Below are 15840 nucleotides of genomic sequence, written 5' to 3'. Positions count from 1 at the left end.
AGTTCCCAAGCATTTGTCTTTGACCTTGGCTCAATAGACCCTCCAAAGGTCACTGATAAATATCACATATTATGCTGGTCCCACAGTTTATCCCCATGATACTTAGCTAACAACAATAAGCACACAAACAAACATTCTTTCAGCTTCACACCCTTCTATTTCTCATTTATCAACATCCCAACCAATCAATACTGGAATAAATTCAGCGTGATTCCATTTTATTTACTATATATTTTTTATCTTATCTACGACCTTAGTGACACCTACAAAGATCAGCTTCTTTATCGAAAGAACAGTGGCAGATTCATTTGACACTATCGCCCTTTTGCGAAATTGTATTGAGTGACATCATAATAGCCTTTATCCTCCATGGCCTTAATGAATCTGTCCTGCGAGATTTATTTCATTTCTTACATACTGCTGAAGTTAGTATATTTTACTCCATTTCTTTCATTCCAAATGGTGCTTTTATTCCTTAGTCTGCCAGCTCTATTCTGCTGTAATATTTACCTGCCATACCATACTTAGCATTAAAAAGGGTAACAAATCAATAGAATGAACACTAAGTGTAATAACTGTGATAAAACCAAGCTAAATTGTATTATTTCTTCATCTTAGTATATTATTTGGAATCAGTGTTAATCAAACTTCTACCGGCTTCCAGACATTTGATTTCATACAAGAATAAACCTCCTAAAAACTTGTCACAGCAATTTAAAATATAAAAATAAAATATAAAAAAATACATTGAAATAATGGAGATGATTAAACCTGTCTCTAATAGGAAAAACATGTGGCATTCATTGATAGCTTAGTTACACCACTTGTCCAGTAGGTCCTAAATAAAAGTGGCAGCACTCTCAATTCTAGTGCCACTTGAAGATTTATCTATTAAATACTGAATTATAGAGAATAAAAATAAAAAATTCCTAAATTAGGTTAAAAGTGCTGATTTGGAAAAATAATTCTCCAATTTAGCAATACTCACAGCTTGGCCAACCTAAATTCTACAATTTGATTTTAAGGTCACTACCATTTGGTGTTTAGTGTATATCCTCCATATTGTCACTTGCGTGTCTTTTCAAAGCAAAGGGTTGTTTTTTGTCAAATGTGAGGTTAAAGAACTGTGCTCCTTCTACTCTTTCCTCCATCATAACTTTTTTCATAGGTAATTGACACTTCATTTACTAACTTGACTTTATAAAATGTCACCAATACACAATGCTATGGCAACATCCTCAATCAGTCTGGTTTTGTCACCAAAGAAGGTTAGAGGAGCAGAATGACTCCCAGGTATACAAGTTTGGGGCCCAGCTGAACGTGTATTAATAAAGAACTGTGTAATACCAGTGAGTACATTAATTGAACAATCAGCTTCCATAGTGCGCATGAGGTTAAAGATATTTTTTTGTAATATGTAATGAGACATGATACACAATGTTTTCTATCAAACTATTCATTAGGAAATGCTACACTTCCGATGAGTTCAGTGACTGAAAAGAGGGTAAATCTTAGTCTAAACATAGCGACATCTAAGGTATTAAGAGTGAGATTGCTTCAATGCTACAGCACTTGCGATGCAGTAAGTTAGAACACTCTAATGATGGCCGAATGGTACAGGTAGTCTAGAACGTTTCACGATAAAAGCTTGTTTACTACTGTAACAGAGTTCTATTCCACATATAAATGTCTACTGTGCGCAGCTGCTAGTAAACTAATTAACTCCCATTGTTAACCATTCTTCTCCACTGTAAAGCTTACAATTAGGCCTTTTAATTCAGATTTGGTATACACCGTCTGGAAACCACAAATGAAACAAATAAGAAATAAATAGCTTTCACAGTAGAAGATATCTGTTATCATTAACTTAGCTGTTTTCTGAGAGCCCAAGTTATTTTCTAGCGAACCTAAGAAAGCATGACATTAGTTAAAATCAGAGGTGACAAGACACATTTGTGAACATACATTTCTAATCTGCTTTCCATTAGCAAACAGTGATCAGAGGGCAATTTCTAATTAATTGGATGGAAGTCAAATTTATTCCATTAACCCACAACACTATTGTATCATTATAGTTTAGGCCTAGGAAGCATTGGAAACGCTGGCCGCTAAATTACATTTGTTCTGCTCTATGTCATAAACAAAGAAAACAGCATTTGTACAGCTAAACAGATGGCCACAAATTGAAAATTATAACTAATGAAAAGTGATGTATTATTTGACCTGTGACACATATAGTGGCATTTGCCATACTGAACCGTCTTTAAATTATATCAAACACAGTATCACGTCGCAAATGATGAGCAAACCCACAATCTTTAATTTAAAGTGTAATGTTACAGTTGGATGAAAGTCAAAAGGATGCTGGAGGGGTAAAGGGGGAGTCTGATATATTTAAAGAGATGAACTGGGATGCACGTTCAGAAAGGCTCTTGTAAAAAAAATGATTTGTTACTTTGTATAAAAAAAAAAAAAAAAAGTTCCAACATATTTATTTCATATTTTCACAGTACAATAGTGTGGGTAGAAAACCAAACTTTAATGTTTCCTTTTTATTGTTTATATTAACTTGGGTATGTTTTTTATATTTAAAATTTCTAGTGCCTGTTGTATCTTTCTTAGAAAGGGCAAGTCTTTTTGATAATGTCATATATGGGCTACCCTGCTGCTATTGCATTTACTAGATTCATGTTTACTGCTAAAATTCTGCATATACAACATTTTACATGTTGTGTAATAAAATATTTATTTTTTCCAATAAATTATTTATGAGTGTATCACATTTTTTGTATATATCTGTCTGACCTTAACTGCATGGCCTATTTTCCGAGCTGAAAGTGTTTTTGCTTCATGTTCTAAACTATGTATGTCTTGTTAGAAGTAAACTCATTGCCAACTTTAATTAGCATTTAAAGGAAACCTGTCATTAAAAAATAAAACATAGGCAATCACTAGACATGGTTTCATAAACAAAAACTATACAGACTACCATCAATAATTTTTTTTTCTCCAAAAATAGGGTTCTATTTGACTTTGTACTCTAATGCAATTTTTATATCTATTGAGCTACTGTCCCCATCCTAGAGGATAGAACTGCCTCTGATGTGTTCATAATAATAACAATGGCCAAGGTTTAATAGTCACCCCTGTTTTAAAACAATTGGCTGCCCCCACATTAAGGTTAGCAATTTGCTAAATCAATGTTTTAACGTTACACTGTTGGGCCTGAGTCATGATGTTTTTAATTATGGTTTTAAAATATGTTTACTCATTATTATTCCTTAGCCTTTTATGATTGCAATTCTGCTAACATCCTACAGTAAATCCAGCGGGGAAGAAACAAAACACTTCAATATAATATATAAAAGCAATTATAAACCAATTGGAATCTGTTCTTTTCAATGTATTAATTAACTTGAGGACTTATATACAAAACAGGGAATTAAAAAAAAAACCAACAACTACAAATTGCCAAATTTTACTTCAAAATTGGGTTATTTTGGACATAGTTTTATATATTTGTTTCATGAAAAGTTTTATTTTGTGAAATTACTGTCATATAAGACTTGTGTCTTCTCCATGTCATCATTACAACCACACTACATATGTGTACTTTAACAAGAATAAAAATATTTCTAAAACTGTACAGAAAATATTTACTATAAAAGCCATTACACACTGAAAGAAAAAACATAAAATATATTTAAAAATATATTTGCTGACCGGTCGCAAACAGCTAGTCTGAGCCGCAAAGTTAGAGGTGGCTGTGGCTGATGCTGCAGGCTCCGAGATCGGGAGTCTTGTAGCCCATGGAGGTGATACAGGGCTTCGGGGCCTGCGGCCTACTTGGGGGTGGACGGCCACCACCCTGCTCTCTTCCCCAGCTATCGCTTACCAGCTCCGTGACACTACCGCTGGTCTGTTCCCCCTCCATTTGGGCCGGGGGGAGGGGGGGGAGGGGAGGTCATCCCAGTCCCCACTGTAGGGATCTGACGCTGTGTCTCTAGAGTGTACCTGTTTTCGGATTCAAGCATTCCGGAGTCAAGATGGCTGCCAACCACTTCTGAGGCTGTCTACACTGTATCGCCTGTGGCTTTATTGGGGAAGGAGTGAGCTGACCCCTGATCATCTTCCTGGGTCATGCTTCTGCATTGCACTGCCATCATGATTGTGACACCCCTGCAATCGGAGAAGAGCTGTCGGCTACCTACACTTCCATACCCGGCAATCAAGACTGATCCCTGCAGTCAAAACTCACCAGGCCTGTTTTAGGGGACTTTACATGCCATACACCAAGCCAAGTCAGGGGTGGAAGTAATCTGAGAGGTCACTATGGCTAGTTTATATATCCAGGTTGCTTACCAAGGGGACTCCAGTGGTTTATCCTAGTTTGTTTATCCTAGTTTGTGTACACTTGTACTGATTACAGCACTCAAGTGCTGTCTATGTATAACTACCCAAGTTTGAGCCAATCTATACTACGCATATTATTATTATTATTATTTTATCATTTATATTGCGCCAGCAAAATTCCGTAGCGCTGTGCAATGGGATGACACTACTCTACTGTTATCTTATATATTATTTTACTTCTCAAAAAAAAAAAAATGTGCAGTTAATCATGACATTTTGTGTTCTGATTACCAGACTGAAATTGTGTCTTGTTTTACACCAAATGTCACTGTCAATCTATGTTGCATATCTGCACATCCAAAAATAAAGAATGTTAATATATAAATATATATATATAAATATATTTAAAAAATTCAAAACAGCAGTAAACTAAATCAGAACAAACAAAAAAAAAACAAAATAAATTACACCTACAATAACCAAACTAGCGAATTCCCCTTACAAATATATTAACATTTTAGTAGTCTATGCACAATAATGTAACAAAACAGTCTTCAACAACACTATGTTTCAAATAATGCACTTTCCATAGCATAATATAGCAACAATAATAAAAAACAATGTTTCAGAATTCAATTTCATCAGCATTCCCTGTACGTTACCATGGAAACTAAAGTCAAAATCTGTCTGGACCAAAAGTAAGTGTGCAAAGCTCTAGACTCGCTGGAGCAGGAGCTCTGCACTCACAGGAGCAGGGGATTCCTGCATGGTACACTGGGCAACACATCTCTCTCTTTATTAAGAGAGAGAGAGTGTGTGTGTGTGTGTGTGTGTGTATATATGTCCCAGTTTTGCCCATATTTAATGGTAATTACAGTCCCAGGCAGCACTGAAACTGCAGCACCCACTAATCTCAGGCAGACATGGACATACATAACAAAGATGCATGCACTATGGGGATAGAAATATGACATCACAATCAGCTCATGTAATATATTCTTATATAATAATAGCAATATTGGAGCACAATAGCAGTTCCCTTAGTATGTGATACATTTAACATATTCTAGCAAAATGTACACATTTATCTGCCATACAGATGGTCCATTTCCCAACACATTTTATTTGACATGAGTATATTTGTTGTGTTTCAGCAAAATATTTCCAAGTTAAATGTGATAAGTTTGGTTGCTGTATGTGATAAGCAATCTCCAACATGAAATAAGCTTTATTTTGTTTGGTCACACTTCATAGGGATAGACAGCGCACTATGCACTGTATTCGCATCACCACATAACGTTTAATTGTTGGCTTGCTCAGGCTTTTCTGCCATCTGTCTCTGTCATTCACAAACTTTCCCTATTGTAAATTCTGCTGCTGCCTAATTGATAACATTCTTGTAACAGAGGAACACAATTCAATTTGAAAATGACCTAATTGTATTAGGTTTAACCTGCCACAGCCAGGGGAGGTGTGACTAGGGCCGCATAAACAAAGTGATTTAACTCTTTAATGGCACAGAACTGAGCGGTGAAACTGCAGGGCCATGAGCTATATACACCAAAACTGCTTCATTAAGCTAAAGTTGTCTTGGTGCTTTGTGTGTCCCTTTAATACACAACTGATAATAAAAGAAACAGTACCAAAGTCTCATCCTGGCAATATATAGATCATACTCCAAAAGTCACATAAATACATAAACATCAACTACTTAACTTTGGTGATTCTGAGCCTGCCCCAGGAGAGAAAGAGAGAGGGAGAGAGCGAGAGAGACCCAGGGACTGAAAAAACCTCACTGGCTTTGCCTAAATGCCCTCCTGCCGACAGTAATTTAACTAGGCTTTGCATTTTGGAGTTGCTTTATGAGAACCCTAACAGAGCAATCCCTGATGTGTGAGCTGGCAAATCCCTGTAATGATGTCAGCAGAGGGAATCCCTCTTATTTGAGTTAGGGTTAGCTTTTGGGTTCCTGTTAGCGTTTAGTTTTAGGATAAGGTTATGTGTAAGGTTAGGATAGGGTCACTCTTAGGGTAAGTATTAATGCTGGTTTAGGGTTAGGAATAGTATAGGGTTAAGGTTAGGGTAGGTGATTTGAGTTAGTGAAAGCAAATGGTTAAGGGTTGGCACAGGGTTAGCATTACCAACCAATAATTGATTTTGATCCTAGACCAGGGATAGGCAACCTTCGGCTCTCCAGATGTTGTGGACTACATCCCCCATAATGCTCTTACACACATTATGCTGGCAAAGCATCATGGGAGGTGTAGTCCAAAACATCTGGAGAGCCGAAGGCTCCCCATCCCTGTCCGAGACATATGAAGCCTTTAACAATCAGTACTGATATGTGAATCTATTTTGTTGTTTTTCTTTAGTTGCACTTGATGCATAAAACTTTTTAGCAAAACTGGGAAAACTGTGGGGAGGTGGGTTCGTTTTGTTTGCATTTTATTCATACTTAAGGTAGGTATACATACAGGACATTAAAATAAATCACTTTCTGTCCTTTAAACAATATATCATATGTATATGGGGCAGTAAAAGAGAAGCCTTGAATTACAGTGAAACAAACACATAGTGCAGATTTACAAGTTGGACAATTGTCCCATCCTTAAGGGGTTAACAGCCCAAAATGTATTAACCATGCTGTCCATGTGTGTTTTACCTCTGTTTAAGGAAATAAAGGAATATAGCATTACTTTTAGTTTTTGTATTTAGTTAAAGCCCTAGACCTCAATGCTGTACTCCTGCGCATGTACAAGAATACAGTAGTATCATCGGCTCCTGGTGCTGAAGAGGTCCATTCGGGAAGAAGATGGCGGCACCCGTGTGGGACAGTTTCAGCTAAGTTAAGTTCATTGCATTCCACTCTCTACCATCGGCACCCCTACGGCGAGCATTACTCTGCACGGCGGTTGGCTTAGCTCAGTGCAACTACCTGGAAACTCCTTGTAAAAGCTCCCAGCAGCAGGGCCAGAGTTAGTTGTCAAACTAACACTTGGCACCATAACCACTACAGTGCAGCTAAAGTGGTTATAGAGCATCTAATGTTCCTTTAACCCCCTAACCCTAAGCCTAAAGTGTGACTGCTGAACCCCACAAATCCTTTACAACAGTTTAATAATGCTGACATTTATCATTGGTAAGATTTTTAATACAACTTTTTTAATTAATCATTTAGCTGCCGCTGTCTTGTATGCAAATTTTAAATTCACAATGTTTACAGCACATGAAATGGTACCGGTGGATCATAGGAATAGCTGATTTATGATGGGGAGTCCCGTCATTTATATATCCTGTTTTCTCTTTTGAGTTTGTGACTTTATTAGTTAGCAAAGTGCAGCATATTTCATTTTTCTATATTCTCCAGAAATACACATTAAACTTTGTGACACGATTGTTATTTCCTGGGGTGTCTACAGTGGCTATATTTCCAGAATATAGCAGCTACGTCATGGGGCACCCAAGCGTTTAAAGCATTTTGATTGCCTTCTTCAAAGACATACTCAAGGGCACACGCTCTGACGTACTAGATTAGAAATTCTCACTGAAACCACAGTTACGCTCAGATATATTTTCTTTCTAAAAAGAGCCACAGGAGATAGCGGGTGGATTTGATTATAAAGTATGCCGTCACTAAGTACACAGTAATTTGATCGTGGTCCATACTTAAAAATACAAAATAAAAATCTGCGTCATTATGTACTATAAACTGCAACCACTGAAGTTTAAATAGATCAATGGGCAAATGTAAAAATAAACATTTCTTTTCCACACAGTATGTTTTCTATTTGTTACTAGGAACCAAACTAACATCCACCAAAACCTATTATGGTTTAGAAATACAGTGATGCGTGTGCCTTAAAAAAAATGTTTCCTGTGCTTCCTTCATGACATAAATATAGTACAAACTGGAGAGACTCTTGTTACTTAAGAGTAGTAACCAGGATTTTACTCAGAACTTAGGTACCTAAATTCAATCTGTAAGCTATAAACTAATTAAAAAATGTAAACAAGCTTTTAAAGCAGTTTAAACCACTTCAGTTATATAGTTACTGTTTCAGTATAGCTCCCACAATCCTCTGCAAATAATGACATTGTGGTCGTCTAATAGCTGCTGAGCTGCATGCAGCCCTATTTAGGGTTCTGCCTGTTCTGTCTGTGATTAAAGTATAGCTTAAAGGAACACCATAATGCCAGGAGCACAAACATGTATTCCTGACACTATAGTGGTAAAATTACTGGTTAGGTCCCTTCCCCACTGCCATTACTTTAAAAGGGTGCATTAAGTCACCATTTTTCCAGTGCCGCACTAGTCTTGCCACAACTGACCACGCCTCCTCCATCAATTTGGCGATCTCAGCCATAGGTAGCATTGGGAGGCTACTGTGCATGTGTGGCAAAATGCAGTGCTGCGTCAATCAGCATCTCCTCATAGAGATGCATTGAGTCAATGCACCTCTATGGGAAACAGTCAGCGGGTCCAGGAAGCACCTATAGTGACAGTCTGTGTGACTGCCACTAGAGATGTTAATAGGCATTCATGTAAGCATTGATTTTTCTCTGAAGAGGCAGTGTTTACATTAATATGCCTGCAGGGACACTGAATAGACACCAGAACAACTACATTAAGCAGCAGTGGTTATGGTAACTATATAATAGTCATATTTATATTCATACAAATATTACATGTAAATTGTGGCCTTGTCTCTAGGTGCTTTTTTCCTTTCTTATTTCAAACCAGTTTCCCTTAATTCATTCCTTGTTCTCAACAAACAAACAAACAAAACCAGCTTAAACCTGGCTATGAAAACACACCAAACAAAATAGTAGCATGTTTCTGTGTAAAGAGCTTTTAGTAAATAAAAGTGTATTTTTACTAAATAGAAATGTGCACTTTTTTCCAGCAGCATGTGTGATGGATCTTGATGAGCAGATGTACACAGCTTTTTTGGGGCGGAAAAGGAAAGTTATAACAATAATTTTAAAGGGGAAAAACTATACTTTTTGTTTAATGATTAATTGTTTATATGGATCTTTGATTGGTTGCTTGCCAGGAAGCAGACTGACAAACTATTTGATAACTTAAAGGGACACTCTAGACCCCTACAGTACTTTAGCTTGCTGAAGAACTGCATGTGTGAAAAGTGTGTCCTCTTTTTTTCATTTTGACAAAAAGAAGAGATTTCAATAGAAATTGTCACTTCTATAAATTAACCTGGCTACAACACAGTTATGTGTGGTTATAAATCATGCATCACAGTAGTCTTCCCAATCAGGGTTTTTATCTCTGGTGTCATCAGAAGCAGTGAATAATGATCACAGGTCTCTAATCCCCCTACGGGCACATGATATACAGACAAGGTGTCTTGATATTGCATGTAAAGACTGAGCTCTGAAAGGCACTAATTCGAGCCCAAGTAACACATCAGACAATAACTATGGAATATCTCCACTTCCCTACCTCGTAGTGTAAGGAAAGGGAGTCATTAAGAGATGATTGAAATGTACACTGATGATCTTGGAGGTGAAGATGCTGGATGTGAGGTCCTGGTCTGGTGTGGTTACACGTGGTCTGCGGTTGGATATACTGCCAAATTCTGTGCAATAATCATGCTGTCTAATCAGCATCTTGATATGCCACACCTGTGAGGTGGATGGATTATCTCGGGAGAGGAAAAGTGCTCACTAACACAGATTTTGACAGATTTGTGAACAATTTTTGAGAGAATTGGTCTTTTGTGTACATAGAAAAAGTCTTAGATCTTTGAGTTGAGCTCATGAAAAATGGGGACAAAAACAAAAGTGTTGTGTTTATAATTTTGTTCAGTGTATATATATATATATATATATATATATATATATATATATATATATATATATATATATATGTACAAACATACACAGTTACACCAAAAACTATTATTGCCCTTACATATGTTATCACATACAGTAATAAACCCTGTATTTTGGTAGCCATGATATCAACAAATCAACTACTCTATACATTAAGATATCATAAAAATAAAACAAAGCTCAGCAAGGCACAAATGATATATGGCTGCAAAATAAAACTTGGGAAAAGCTCCAAATGCACATTCATAAACACAAATTATGTATAAACGATAGCATCATTTAAAATAGTAGAAAGAATAGTTATCCTCATCATTGCACCATTAGTCTTACAAACAGCATACGCTAATAAGAACAAGCAGTTTTGTTATATGTGGTTAGCCAAGTGATACATCTATCAAAGCAGTACCTTGGCTGTTGTTTCCCGAAAGGCATTTGCAGTGTTGTTTAGTAATGTGATGATTAAAAAGTGCACCATTTCACTGGCACTTCTCCAAAAAGTACTATTTATCATAATTGGCTGTATTTTATAGACATACCAATATATAACAGTCTTTACATATGATCAATATTTCACAAATACTAAATAATTTTCCATAATGACCACACTAAAGGTTAATTTTGAAAATTCAACTACTACTAAACATAGTGTGTGTACAATGAACATACTGTCAACTTTGTTTTATTCTTTCTGGTGGGAGATTAAAACATGGCCTGAAGTTAAGGGACACTATGGTCACCAAGACAACTTTAGCTTTATTAAGTAATCTTAGTGTATGGATCCTGCCCCTGCAGTCTTACTGCTCAATTCACTGCCATTTAAGAGTTAAATCACTATTGCTTCTGCTAATGCAGCCCTAGCCACAATTTTCCTGACTGTGACTCAAACAGCCTGCATTAAAAAAAGTTTCATGTTCAATCAGATGTTAACTTACTTTAGATGTTTTTAGATGCAGGAATGTGGGCCTATGGCTGTTTAAAAAAGTGATTTAACTCCAAAACGGCAGGGAATCGAAAAGTGTCATCCAGTTGTGTGTGTATAAAATTGTGTCGAGAAGAATAGTTTAATTTAGTTATTATCCAGCTGTCCATGCATTGCATATTGTATATGGCTGTATATGAACATAATGATCACAACCAAAGATAACTTACATTACTAATTTATTTATCAAATATGGGATGCTGCGAGATGGGAAAAGGCCAGATACAAGTCCCAAAGCTAGACTGTTCTAGAAATCATCATTTCAAATGAAAACATAACAGTCACACTGTATCATATTTTTAAATACTTTTTATAGAAGCACTGGAGCATATTCCCAAAACATGCACATTTAAAGCTGCGGCTAAGTTGCTCGAGCTAAAAGTATTATCCCATGGAAAAACAAATGTATATCCTCCAGATCTGCATTTTAATGACTGAATACTTTCCCATTTTCCCATTTTCCACATAAACTATTTGAAATGTTTTAACCTGGCGTAGGATAGCCAAAAACACCACGCTGTGGGATTTATGGAATGTGGACAGGGAGATCAGAAATGTGATTACAAGGAAAATGAACTCACGTTAATGCAAAACATATGCAAACATGTCTATAAATATCTTCCTTGTTCAGTGTTACACAGTTTTTACTGGGACGATCTATATTTTTTTGCCCTTTTCTCTGAATCTAAGGCAAGACGTGCGAGGGAAAAAAAAGTTAAAGATAAAAAGAAAATGTTTTAGAAATAAAATCTGTTTCACTGGTAGAACCATAGATAAGACATACAGTGAGTTGTGTATTTTTTGAGGCAAAGGTTAAATCTCAATAGTTTGCCTTATGTGAATCTTCAAACACATCATTTTGTGCTTCTGTAAACTTGCTTCACTCCCCACTTCACCAGTAATACCAAAATAGGAAATCACGTTGGAGCTTTGAGCATTCTTAATAAAAACGAGAAATCTGAGTCTGTTTGCTTTCAGCTGGATGAGTGTCCCTTTCCTGGCATCAAATATGCATTGCACACAATGGAAAAAAGTTCTCTCTAATGTACTTGGTTATGAAAACGCACCAAACAAAATAGTAGCATGTTTCTCTGTAAAGAGCTTTTAGTAAATAAAAGTGTAGTTTTACTAAATATAAATGTGCATTTTTTTCCAGCAGCATGTGTGATGGATCTTGATGAGCAGATGTACACAGCTTTTTTTGGGGGGGGGAAGAAACATTAAAATAATAAATTTAAAAGGAAAAAACTATACTTTTGTTTAATGATTACTTGTTTATATGGATCTTTGATTTGTTGCTTGCCAGGAAGCAGACTGACAAACTATTTTATGACTTAAAGGGACACTCTAGACCCCTACAGTATTTAGCTTGCTGAAGAACTGCATGTGTGAAGTGTGTCGTCTTTTTTTATTTTGCGAAAAGAAGAGATTTCAATAGAAACTGTCAATTCTATAAATTAACCTGGTTACAATCCCCTGGCAGTCAATCAAACAACCCATTAGTGGCATAGATGGGAGGGGGGGTCATCACAGGAGGCACTTTTTGAGGGAGGCTCTGGAGCATACCCAGCCGAGCCCTGGGTTTCACATGAAAAGTGCCACTGCAAAACCTGAGGTCTGACCGGGCTGTACAGCACTATGCTGATATTGTTTTGAGGTAATTAGGGGCCATTTAATGTTACACCAGACCGGGCTTGTGTCACCTTGTGGGTTTCCCCATGGCCTACTGGGAGGAAATTAGTTCACTTCCTTAGGCCGCCACATGGGGATGAGAGGGAAGTACACAAACAGAGGAGGAGGAGAGAGACTGAGGAATCCTGGTGTCTCAGACTCCCATCAGCCTAGGTAAGTCAGCACCCACTGGACCCCAGGAAAGCCATCTTACTCCACCCAAAAATTACAGAAATAAGAGGGTAGCTACAATATGTCAATTGTTATTTATATATGTTTGTGTATGTGTACCTGTGTCTGTGTTTATACGAGATTGTGCATAATTGTGTGTGTGTCTGTGTTTGTCATTGTGTGTATTTGGTTGGGTGAATCAGTGTGTATGTGTAACTGTGACTGTTTACCTGTGTGTCACTGTGTGTGTGTAACTGTACCTGTGTGTGTGTATGTACCTGTGTCAGTGTGTGTGTGTGTAACTGTATGTATGTGTACCTGTGTGTCTGTGTTTGTGTACCTGTGTATGTGTACATGTGTGTTTGTGTACTTGTTTGTCTGTGTATCTGTGTGTCAGTGAGTATGTGTACCTGCGTATCTGTGCATTATTCCATCATTAACACTAAACACAAGTACATCCCTGCATTCCAAAGCTAACACTGCTTACAAATACACCTCTACATTCCAATACCAACACTGCACACAAATACACCCCTGCATTGGAACGCTAACACTGCAAATACACAGGCTGGGTGGAGGGCACGAGGATATGAATTACGTCTTATCTCTTCTCCTTGTATTATTTACAGCACGGCTGGCGCGGAGGCGCCTTAGTCATGAGGTCAGGTTGAGAGGGGAGGCAAACTCACGGATTGCCCCAGGCAGCAAAAGATCTAGCAACTCCACTGTAACTTGTCCTGTAACTCAGTGGAGCTAAACTCGATTGGCAGCAATTGCTCAGAGCACCTGCCTTGTAAAGACTTCTCATTGAGTTGTATTAGGAAGTCTGTGATTGGACAACCACAGAAAGTCTGGGCGGGGTTAGAAGGGGAGAGCATGCAAATGAAGCAGACAAGAAAACCGCAGCTTTTGCAAGCTGTTTTTAGATATACCACCATAAAAATAACTGCACTATTAACAGCATGTGTTCATGTGGGGTATATCTACAAAACAGTGATGTGTAATTTGTATTTAATTTGTATTTGGGCAGTGGAGTGTCCCTTTAATGTTTATATGTACATATGAAAACAATACACACAGTAGTACTTAGACAAAAAAAATATACACAGGGACGTTTATTGATATATTTTACATTACACTTGAAGACAGTGTCACGCAGAAGCTGAGAGGTCTTCACAAATTTACCATGAATCAAAGCATTATAACAACTACATTTTATTGTATTGTCTCAACTGCTAGAAAAAATCCCTTAAAACTATCTTTCACATTGAGCTATCCAAGTGTCTGTATTAAGAAAGCAGGCATAGCTTGTTCACACTTTTCAAGACAATCTCCTCCAGCAGGAGGACTTCTGCTGTAAGTGTGTACGCTCAGAGTACTGCTTTTCCGAGTAACGGAGACTAACTGAGTAAAGTGAACATGTTTGCCTGGATGGTACGCGTGGAAGAAATAATGGAAATGGCGAAGACATTGTAAGTGTAAGGTTAGTGTTCCTTTAAGTCTACAGATTCTTATGGTTGCTGGGGATTTACAGGTGATCTGATATTGGAGTATGTGTCAAGTCCTTACTTTCAATCATGCTACTTATTAATAAAATGAATATGCCACTTTGGGGCTTGTTTTGCTTTGAGTTTGGTCTTCTGGGTTGTGCTCCTTTATGCTGTGCTGCTGGTGTGTTTCTTTACCAACAACTGTGAAACCTTAGTGAGATCTCCCCAGGTGGAACGCATTCTATAACGCTTTAATCATATTCTTTTGGGGGGGTTTTGTGTCCTTACATGGACATTAGAATCTCACAACCTACAGTGTTAATGAGACACCAAAGTCACCGTAACAAATGAACTTATGATAATGAGCTGTTACCTAGTTTTTTTGTTTGTTTATTTGTGCATACTTTGTTGAACCACCTGCTACAAAAGTCCTACTTCTTAGAAGGATGGTAGCTTACAGTGTATGTTATTGGATGAAGCAGGTTCTCTCAAGAAGTGATCGATGCGTAGTCTCGTAAGCCTTCAATATTTTGTATTAAAATGTACCTTTCTTCTAACCCCAAAGTGTTATTTTGAGAGACCCTGAATAGATAAATGGCGGGTTTAAATATACATCTAGCTTTGCAAATCTGTACTGAAACCAGTGATTTCACGTAAAAAAAAAAAGATACAGCACCAGGAAACCAATACCTCTCATGTCTCAGTAACAAAAAAAAAATTATAGGTGTCATATTTAGGTAAAGAAAATATAAATCAAAAAGATGTGTCATGTGTCATGACTTTAAGTCCCAATGGTCCTAGATGGAATTGTGCATTAGATGCTCTGAATCACTAGCCATCTATTACTGCAAATCACTTGATGACATTTATCTTGATTAATATTTACTGACATCTGTATGAACGTAAAACTTTCTGCGCTATTTTCCATAAATACTGCAGGCACTTGCAACCTTCCAAAGAGTGTGGAGTCAGCTGGAGCAAGACACACTGCATACCATATGCAGAGTTACCAAAAAATCCAGGGTTGTATAGTGACATAATGCTTCCAGTTACACCTGATGTTGAAATCTTTTTAATTAGGAAAATTACATTTTGTTGGGCTTTCCATTTTGTCTAGGTTATTTTAAATTACTTCTGAAAAGAAAGCCTACTGTATATGGCATAATGAGCCTAGTGAGTTAGCTCAGCATATTGCTCTATGGCTTCAGTATAGTAGAGGTTTGATTACTTTTAGTCCAATAAAGGCTTTTAATTTTTTTTTTTTAAATAAAATAAATACAATTAAGTTGGGTAACAATAACGTCTAGACCCCAGAATTTACTT

At 37.1% G+C, this 15840-nt stretch overlaps 1 protein-coding gene across 1 annotated transcript in view; it reads right to left on the bottom strand.

The window, feature by feature from the left end:
- TTC28 (tetratricopeptide repeat domain 28) overlaps positions 1-15840 on the bottom strand; it is a 521381-nt gene that overhangs the window by 302910 nt on the left and 202631 nt on the right. The gene's annotated exons all lie outside the window — the stretch shown is intronic.

This window comes from Pelobates fuscus, chromosome 5 (genome assembly GCF_036172605.1).
Source record: "Pelobates fuscus isolate aPelFus1 chromosome 5, aPelFus1.pri, whole genome shotgun sequence".
NCBI classification, from domain to species: Eukaryota; Metazoa; Chordata; class Amphibia; order Anura; family Pelobatidae; genus Pelobates; species Pelobates fuscus.
This window is presented reverse-complemented; position numbering and strand designations above follow the sequence as displayed.